Raw genomic sequence first — 9,775 nt, 5'->3', positions numbered from 1 at the left:
TAATATGTATAATTGATAAGTGTTACAATTTGTAAATTATATCATTTATTGTTGCATTTTGTGCCCTCCCCCTCCCCCCCTACCAAATATTTGAATTTTAAATGCTTACCCGCCAACGGTCACTGCCCGGTTTTAATATTATTTTAAACATCCCCAGTAATATCAAAAAAATTAAACAATTGAACCTTATGATATTCCTTAGTATATTTATGAGAGCCCGCAAGTTCTCCATCGTCAGATCTCAGAAAATCTACGGTTGGCGCTATCTCGCCATAAGAAGTTGCACATCATTTTGCTATGGCGACATAGTGCCTTTTGGTCGCGTGGCACGGTGGGTCCTCCCTTTCCCTTGATTGTTTCTTCGGCGCCGGGTTTCGACAGATCGACGGTGGGCACTATGGCACCATCGAAAAATCCATGCTTCTCACCATTAGCGACATAGCGCCCAGACGGAAAGTGATCTTGCGGCGAAGTTTGGAAATACAATGGGTCCCAAGTATGCCTCGTCAAATATCATGATGTGATTTGTTAGACACGTTGGCAGTTGGTCATCTTTTCATTGGTTGAGGCATGACTATGTAGAATGTGGACCCTGTGAGGACTTGTCAGATAGGTTGGCACGTGGCCAGTTTCTATTGGTTGGTACACTGATAGGTCAAATCCATCTTACTCATCGTCAGATCAGTCTAGATCAATGATGGGCGCTATCTCGCTATGGAAAGCTGCGAGAATTTTAACCATAGCGACATAGCGCCTAAGTGACACGTAGCAGGGTGGGGCTGAGGGTTATGAAACTGTAGGGATGGTACCAGTTCGGGCCGAGTCAGATGCCAGGTGTGCTGAGTTGTTTCATGGGCCTAGAGGTTCTAAGGGGATAGCGCAGTATTGTGGCGAGTCTTCACGATTGTCAGATCAGTTCAAATCCACGGTGGGCACTATCTTGCTATGGGAAAGTGCCCGGAGGATATGCATAGCGACATAACGCCTAAATGACATGTGTCTTCGCAGGCCCGGCCAAGATTGATAGTTAAGGGCTGGCAGTTATGTTATAGTCGTCACGGTCAAGGTTTTAAGAGTTGGCGCAGTTAGTGATGAAAGACATGGTCAACTCGGGCAGACTTTGCAAGGTCGCGAAAAGATAAAAGGCTGTTGGTCCATGTGGCTCGTCCTGCTTGCAGAGTTTAGTTGACTTGCTGACTCTGCTGATTCAGGTGCTCAAGGATGAAGAAAGTCAAGATTTTTTATGCGATATGAACTCTATAATCAATCCCAACCATGAGAAGTGAATGTGAAGCATGCAGAGACACTCTACCCCCCAATCCAACCTATCTACCTGGTCAGAGCGCAGTTACGACGTCGCCTCTGTCTTCTCAAGGCCCTGTTTTAGTTAAAAATCATATTTCATGGTACCAAAAGGCTATACCTAGATCAGATTTCCTTAGATCCCCATGATTATTCTTGGCAGAGCCTTGATGGCAGTGGTTGCAGGATAGTTTTGGAGGGAAAATCTCAAGTTATGCCTAAACTATAAAGGCAATTTTTGTGAATTTTGTAAAGGTCGATCATTCTCTGTTGTTCTCTGCTATTGTTTTGCAATTCCAGTGTAAAATTCCCTTTGCCTCTGAACTGAATGATATTCTACCTTATCTCCTTCAGCCATTGGTGTGAAAGTGCAAGAACTCTTTGCCTCCACTAGTGTTTTGTGGAGATCTATAATCTGCATGACTGTATCTCCTTGCCCTATGAATGGTAATATAAGTGAATCTCTCTTTCCTTGTGTTATTCATCTTGGTCTTCTGATCTGCATGTGATTATTAGATTAAAGCAAGTCTGAATGTGTATATCCTTAGTTTCATTCTGGTTCAATAGTGCATATATGGGTAGAGATTGGTTTGAACACTCTATTTTGGTGCATCACCTCTTTAGATTAGATTACGTAGATTTGCTCTCATGCTCTCCTTCTCCCTTTTCCTCTCTAAGAGTAGTTAGGTGCATCTTGATAGTAAGAGGAAGCCGGCCTTCTCCGGAGACTCAACCTCACAGTTCAAGTCCCACAGCTTGGAGGTTGTTTCCATGTTTCACTAGGTTGTCCTCATGCATAGGCTTTGGACAAGGGTACAAACCTAAGTGACAACAGTTTTTGGCACGCCCAGTGGGCAAACTTTTTAGAAAATTTCCAGCCTACTGGTGTCAAAAGGCAAGATTTCAAGATCAATACCGAAGAGATAGTACTAGCTTCGATATTTAAGCCTTCAAGAGGCTCATTCTTCAAAGTACTTGGCGACTCTAAGCTTCAATACATATTTGGTTCCAGGCCAAAGTTGCAGTGATTCATGCCTAGATCTGAAACAAGGGCATCTTCTAGAGGTAAGTTTCAGTACCAAGAGCTTTCATTTTCAAACCCTAGAAGAAGGAGGACTAGAATATCTTTATCACCAATTAGGAGTGCAATAGTAGCAAATACACCTGCAAGATCTATCCCTTCTCCTCCTGCTATTAGATCTCAACCTAGACTACCATCAATACATATCAATAGATCACTTGTCTATATGGCGTTGCCTAGAGCTCATACTTTTGCCACCTTTAATGGTGGGAGCCCTCTCTTATTAGCCCAAAGACATGGCATACCAATAGCTACCCTCAAGAGTATACCAGAGTTTACTGGTGAAACTTCTATCTCCCCCTCAGAAAACATTCAAGAGGTTGCAAATGTCTGTAATATCCATGGTATTACAGAGGATGATGTTGCAATTAGGCTCCTAGCCTCATCCTTGAAAGGAAAAGTGCTACAATGGTATAGAGGTTTAGCTCATGGTTCTATAATAGATTGGGATGGCTTAGGAGCAGGATTGTGCAAACATTTTGAGGATAAAAGTGACTATTTGTCACTTTTAGAGAAGTTGACTACTATAAAAAGGGCCCCCCATGAATGTATGACTGATTTTAATTATAGATTTCAAAAGACATGGGATAGAATACCTACTTTAGTGAAGTATACCCCTAGTAATGCCTTCTTGCACTACATTAGAGCTTTTAACAGCGATATTGCCACTACAATCCAAACTATGGGAGGAGATACCTTGCCTAATGCTTATGACATAGCAATAAGGGTAGAAAATATATTGATACAAGGAGGTAAACTAGCTCCAAGGCCTCCCATGCCTTTCTTCCCTGATGTTCCAAATCATCAACCAGCAATGGCTCCTCTTTCCACAACTTCTACATCACAATCCCTTGTCCCAATCCCTCAAACTTCCACATCCTCAAATGGGATAGATGAAATCAAAGAGATGATGCAATCTCTAATGCAGAACATGGACAAAAGAGAGAAGAACCTTGATAAAAGACTGCAAGATCAAGGGAAGAAGTTAGAAGATCAAGGAAAGAGGCTAGAGGATAATTTCTCTATGATGCAAAAAATGAGCAACAAGGTGGTCACTTTAGAAAGACAACAAGCTCAAGGTAGTAAGCCTCATCAATTGCAATATCAAACTCCAAGCAGTGGTAGGCCTCCAAACCCTAATCATTGGAACCATTCTTTTGATCAGAGTAGGCAGGATGGCCATGCTTCAACCTCAAATGTAAACCAAAGTAGGGTCATAGTCCCTCAAAGCAATATGGCTCAAGATCAAGATTTTTGTCCCTCTCATAACTACTCCTATGCCTATTGTATGTGTTAGAAGGCTAAATCTTTTATGGCTTTGACAGTCCAAGAACCTGCAGCAAAACAATCATACAAGGAGGACCAATTTAAAGATGCCTCAGATATACAAAGACAAGGTGATTGCTCTTTTATGAATCATCAAATGAAGGAGCATTATAATGTAAACCAGGATTCCATTGCTCATAACACTAGAAGCAAAAGAAAAGCTATGGAAGATGTTGTCCCTCCTCCTCCCAATCAGGCCTCAACTTCAAATGCGACATCTAATGAGCAAGCAGCAAATAATCAATCAAGTACCCTTCAACAGCAAAGGCAAAATCATGGCAGAAAGGATGCAAGTGATCCTCAGGTTATTCCATCTCAACTTCATACAATTGCAGCTCCCAAGGCTTCTACCAAAGCACCTGCTATGCCATTTAGTGTGGTAGAGAAAATGAAGAAGACAAATGTGAATATCTCCATGTGGGATGCTATTGCTACTAGAGGTTGCTGCAGCAAGAATTGGAAAGAATTGAACCAAAGGATCGGACACTCAGCATGGAAAGTGCCACAAGCCTAGTGCAATCATCAAGGGAAGTAGAAACAAGTAAAAAGGTTATACCTCCTCCATTCTATGTTTCTTTAATTATAGGGGGCAAACTAGTCCATAATTGCATGATTGATTCAGGGGCTAGCAGTTCAATGATGCCTAGGTGTGTTGCTAATGCTTTGGAGATGAAATATGAGCCCATTGTTAGGGATGTATTATAGTTGGATGGTAGTATTGTCAAGACTGTAGAGATCCGTAGGAATGTGGAGATGGCCTTACATGCATGCCCTAGTTGTACTGTAACCCAAGATATCTCTGTTGCTGAGGTCAAGCCATATTTTGTCATCTATCTATCAAGGGACTTCACTGCCCAAATAGGTGGTTACATATCTTCTGACTGGTCATATATGTTTTTTAGAACAAGATATGGAGCCAAAGCTTCAATTAGAGCAGAGCCTCAAGCCCTCCATCATATTGAACCCTACACCCCTAATCTCATCAACATGAATTGCCCTATCCTAGAGATGGATGAGAACGATATAGTGAATGAGCCCATCACTCCCCTAGCAGAGGTACCTAATTTTTTCTTAGATGAATGGGCTGATGCATATCAATTTGATCCTACATCAGAAATCCTTGAGACAGGTCTCAGTACATATTGTATATTGGAAAAAGATGCTCTAGTTCCCAATCTTGTGGAGACTAAAGAAGATATGAGTGGGATATGGAGCATGTACTTTGATGGATCAAGGAATAAGAATGGATCAGGGGCTAGTGTGGTGTTAATTTCTTCTGCACAAGTAAGGTATTACTTCTCCTTTAGGCTCTAGTTCAGTTGCACTAATAATGTAGTCGAGTATGAATCATTGATTCAAGGTCTCCTACTTGCTCAAAAGAGAGGAATTCAAGCCTTAAGGGTGTATGGAGACAGTGAATTGGTGGTTAATCAAGTGAGAAATCAGAATACCACCAAGAATGGTTTGCTCAAATCTTATAAACATAGGGTATGGGATTTGCTTGAAGGTTTCAATGCATTTAATATTCAAAGCATCCCTAGAAAGGAAAACAAACATGTCGATAGACTTGCAGCAATAGGTGCATCTTATGATGTGCTAGGGAATCTTGAAGAGGAGAAGAAGCAACAAATCAGAGTGGTAGTAAGGCCTGCTATCCCTAATAACAACATCCATTGGCAAGTGTTTGAGTCTGATGAGAAAATTGTGAGCTTCTTGCAGAATGAGGCAAAATTTTTAGAAAGAAATCAATCAAGACTATAGGGTTAGTATGGTGATCAAATCATTAATCTCATCTCCAACAAGCTGCCTAAAGGTCTCATTACTCTAGAGAGTGTTTTTAATCCTAATGATCAAGCAAGAGGCAGAGGCATGAACCTAGCTGCTGATGAAGATGATCATATTCCAGTCATGGTTGCTGATGGAAAATCCTTAAACATGGGGAAGGTATGTTCTAAAATTGAACAAGAAAATTTTATTCATTTATGTCAAGAATTTAACGATATATTTGCCTGAACATATGATGATTTAAAGGGTTTTGAACCAAGGTTATTTTAGCATACTATAAATTTAGTTGATGATGTAAAGCCAGTAAGACAAAAACAGAGGCCAGTGAATCCCAAGATTGAACCCCTAATGAGAAAAGAGCTATCCAAGTTTATTAAGGCCAATATAATCTTTCCCATCAAACACTCATCATGGGTAGCAAACCTTGTCCCTGTTAGGAAGAGGAACAGAGAAATTAGATTATGTGTGGACTTTAAGGACCTTAACCAAGCTTCCCTTAAAGATCACCATCCTCTCCCTTCTATGGAGCATATTTTGTCCAAGGTCAGTGGTTCAAGGAGATTTTCATTTATTGATGGATTTTCTGGCTACAATCAAGTGCTGGTTAAAGAGTCTGATAGGTACAAGACTACATTTACCACTAAATGGGGTACCTATGCTTATTATAAGATGTCATTTGGGCTAACTAATGCAGGTGCTACATTTCAGAAAGCAATGGAGATGGCCTTCAAGAATATGATTGAAAGGTTTGTCTTAGTTTACCTTGACGATATTACAGTGTATTCTAAGGATGCAGAAGATCATGTTGATCATCTCAAATAGGTATTCTTAAGATGTAGAGAGTTTGGGGTTTCCCTTAACCCAAGCAAGTGTGTCTTTGCTACTAACCAAGGAAAATTATTAGGACATATTGTATCTAAGGATGGCTTAACCATTGATCCAGAGACGACAAAAACAATACTTGCCCTTCCTCTTCCTAAACACAAGAAAGGGTTGCAAAGTTTCCTAGGCAGGATAAATTTTGTGAGGAGATTTATCCCTAATCTTGCTACCATGGTGAAACCTCTTACAGCTATGCTCAAGAAAGGTATGGTCTTTGCATGGACCAAGGAAGGGAAGGAAAGTTTTGAAGAGATCAAGACAGCCATAGCCTCAGCCCCTACTCTCATGAATCCAAATTTTGAGAAAGATTTCATCCTTTATACCCTAGGTGGTGAGTCAAGCATTGCTGTTGTCTTGACTCAAACAAATGACAAGGATGAAGAGCAGCCCATAGCTTTCTTTAGTGAAGGGCTTAAAGAATATGAAGATAAATATAGCTATGTAGAGAAGTAAGCCCTTGCATTCATCAGAGCTTTGAAGAAATTCAGACACCTCCTGTCCCATAACAAGATTCATTTGTTGGTACCCCATGCCAGTGTGAAGGAATTCTTTTTGAGCAAGGATGTTAGTGAGAAAAGAGCTGGTTGGATTACAAGAGTGATGGAATATGATGTTGACATCCAAATCACCAAGCTGGTAAGAGGGAAAGGATTGTGTAAACAGATGCTATCATCTCAAGAACCTAATGAGGAAGCTGCTATGATACTGACAGAGAAAAAAGAGGTAAGAAATGGTGACCCAATGAGTTGGATGGATGACATGATGAATTTCTTATTAGGCAATGGATACCCTCAAGTATTAGATAGAACTAAAAGGAGACAGTATAGATTGCAGTCAATTCCTTGTGTCATAGTTGATGGTATCCTTTTTAGAAAAGATTTTAATGGAGCCCTATTAAGATGCCTTGATATAGACTAGGCTGAAAGAATGATCAAAGAACTTCATGATGGTCCTGATGGTGGTCACTTCTCAGCTAGAACAAGTGCAATAAAGATCATGAGGGTTGGTTATTACTGGCCATCTTTGTTTCATGATTGTCATAAGTATGTAAGGAAGTGTGAAAAATGTGCCTTCTTCTCTGGCAAACAAAAACTTGCAGCTCTTCCCCTTCATCCTATCTAGGTGGACCAGCCTTTTGCTCAATGGGGATTGGATTTCATAGGCCCTATCAATCCTCCTTCTAGTTTAGGTCACAAGTGGATTCTAGCTGCTGCAGATTACTTCACCAGATGGACAGAGGTAGTTGCAGTGAAGGATGCCACGAAATCTTCAGTTGTTGAGTTCCTAGATAGAATTGTGACCAGGTTTGGTGCCCCTTCAACCATTATTTCAGATAATGCAAAGTCTTTTGTTGGAGCTCAGATTTGTGCATGGGCAGTGGACCATAATATCTATTTAAGCACATCCTCAAATTACTATCCTCAGGGTAATGGTTTGGCTGAGTCCTCCAACAAGAACTTGATCAGAATCATGAAAAGGACAATAGAAGATAACCAGAGGTGTTGGCATAAAAAATTGAAGACTGCACTGTGGCCTGATAGAATAACGCCTAAAAGGTCAATAGAGAATTCACCATTTGTGTTAGTCTATGGTAGAGAAGCAAGGCTTCCAATTTCATTGGAGTTTCTAGCCCTAGAGCTAGCTCATCAACTAGAGTTGATTGAAGATGATGCCATGACAGTAAGAATGGCAGAGCTGATGGAGTTGGAAGAGAAGAGAAATAAAGCTATGCAGACCCTAGAGACACACCAGCAACAAGTAAAAAAGAGCTTTGATAGGAAAGCTAAGGTTAGAATCTTCAGGGAGGGAGATTTGGTTCTGAAATGGGATGCAGATAAGGAAAAACTAGGAAGACACTCAAAGTTTGATGCATTGTGGAGTGGTCCCTATCTGATTATCAGTTGCAAACATGCCAATGCTTTTTAGTTAAGCAAGCCTGGTGGTGAAATTTTGCCTATCCCAATCAATGGGGTTTATCTCAAGCCATGTTTCTGAGGGTTTGAGATCCCATGTACATAGTTAGCTTAGTTTTGTTCCAGTTTGTTTCTTATTTTTTCAAGAAGTGCACGAGCACAGGTCATGTCTCTATGAGACAACAAGTTTTGAGATTTTCAAGGGCGTAGAGGAGGTTTAGTCTCTGGTTCCAGTTGCAAAGAGAAGGGTTTCAGGGTTTTCTTCTCAGAGGTGGGGTTAGGGTTTCACAGTGCTCAGAATCCACATGTTTTTTATGACTCTGTAACCCAATGGATGCTTCAGGCCACTGGTCTATGCATAGTAGGCTAGCATCCCCTGTGAAGTCGCCAGAAATGTTGCATTTTGTGCCCTCCCTACCAAATATTTGAATTTTAAATGCTTACCCGCCAACGGTCATTGCCCGATTTTAATATTATTTTAAACATCCCCAGGAATATCGAAAAAATTAAACGATTGAACCTTATGATATTCCTTAGTATATTTCTATGGGCCCGCAAGTTCTCCATCGTCAGATCTTAAAAAATCTACGGTTGGCGCTATCTCGCCATGAGAAGTTGCGCATCGTTTTGCTATGGCGACATAGCACCTTTTGGTCGTGTGGCACGGTGGGTCCTCCCTTTCCCTTGATTGTTTCTTCGGCGTCGGGTTTTAAAAGATCGACGGTGGATGCTATGGCGCCATCAGAAAATCCATGCTTCTTGTCGTTAGTGACATAGCGCCCAGATGGAAAGTGATCCTGTGGTGAAGTCTGGAAATACAGTGGGTCCCAAGCATGCCCCATCAAATATCATGATGTGATTTGTTAGACACGTTGGCAGTTGGTCATCTTTTCATTGGTTGAGGTATGACTGTGTAGAATGTGGATCCTGAGAGGACTTGTCAGACAGGTTGGCACATGGCTAGTTTCTATTGGTTAGTACACTAATAGGTCAGATCCATCTTGCTTGCCGTCAGATCAGTCTAGATCAACAATGGGCGCTATCTCGCTATGGAAAGCTACAAGAATTTTAACCATAGTGACATAGCGCCTCAGTGACACATAGCAGGGTGGGGCCGAGGGTTATGAAACTGCAGGGATGGTACTAGTTCAGGCCGAATCAGATGTCAGGTGTGCTGAGTTGTTTCATGGGCCCAGAGGTTCTAAGAGGATAGCACAGTATTGTGGTGAGTCTTCACGATTGTCAGATCAGTTCAAATCCATGGTGGGTGCTATATTGCTATGGGAAAGTGCTCAGAGGATACACATAGCAACATAGTGCCTAGATGACACTTGTCTTTGCAGGCCCGACCAAGATTGACAATTAAGGGCTGGCAGTTATGTTGTGGCCGTTGCGGTCAATATTTTAAGAGTTGGCACGGTTAGTGATGAAAGACATGGTCAATTCGAGGAGACTTTGCAAGGTGGCAAAAATATAAAAGGTTGTT

This window comes from Cupressus sempervirens, chromosome 1, assembly GCF_028749045.1.
Source record: "Cupressus sempervirens isolate cs-2001-9-10 chromosome 1, ASM2874904v1, whole genome shotgun sequence".
In the NCBI taxonomy this organism is placed as follows: Eukaryota; Viridiplantae; Streptophyta; class Pinopsida; order Cupressales; family Cupressaceae; genus Cupressus; species Cupressus sempervirens.
The sequence above is the reverse complement of the archived record's forward strand: the minus strand, read 5'-3'. Positions refer to the sequence as shown.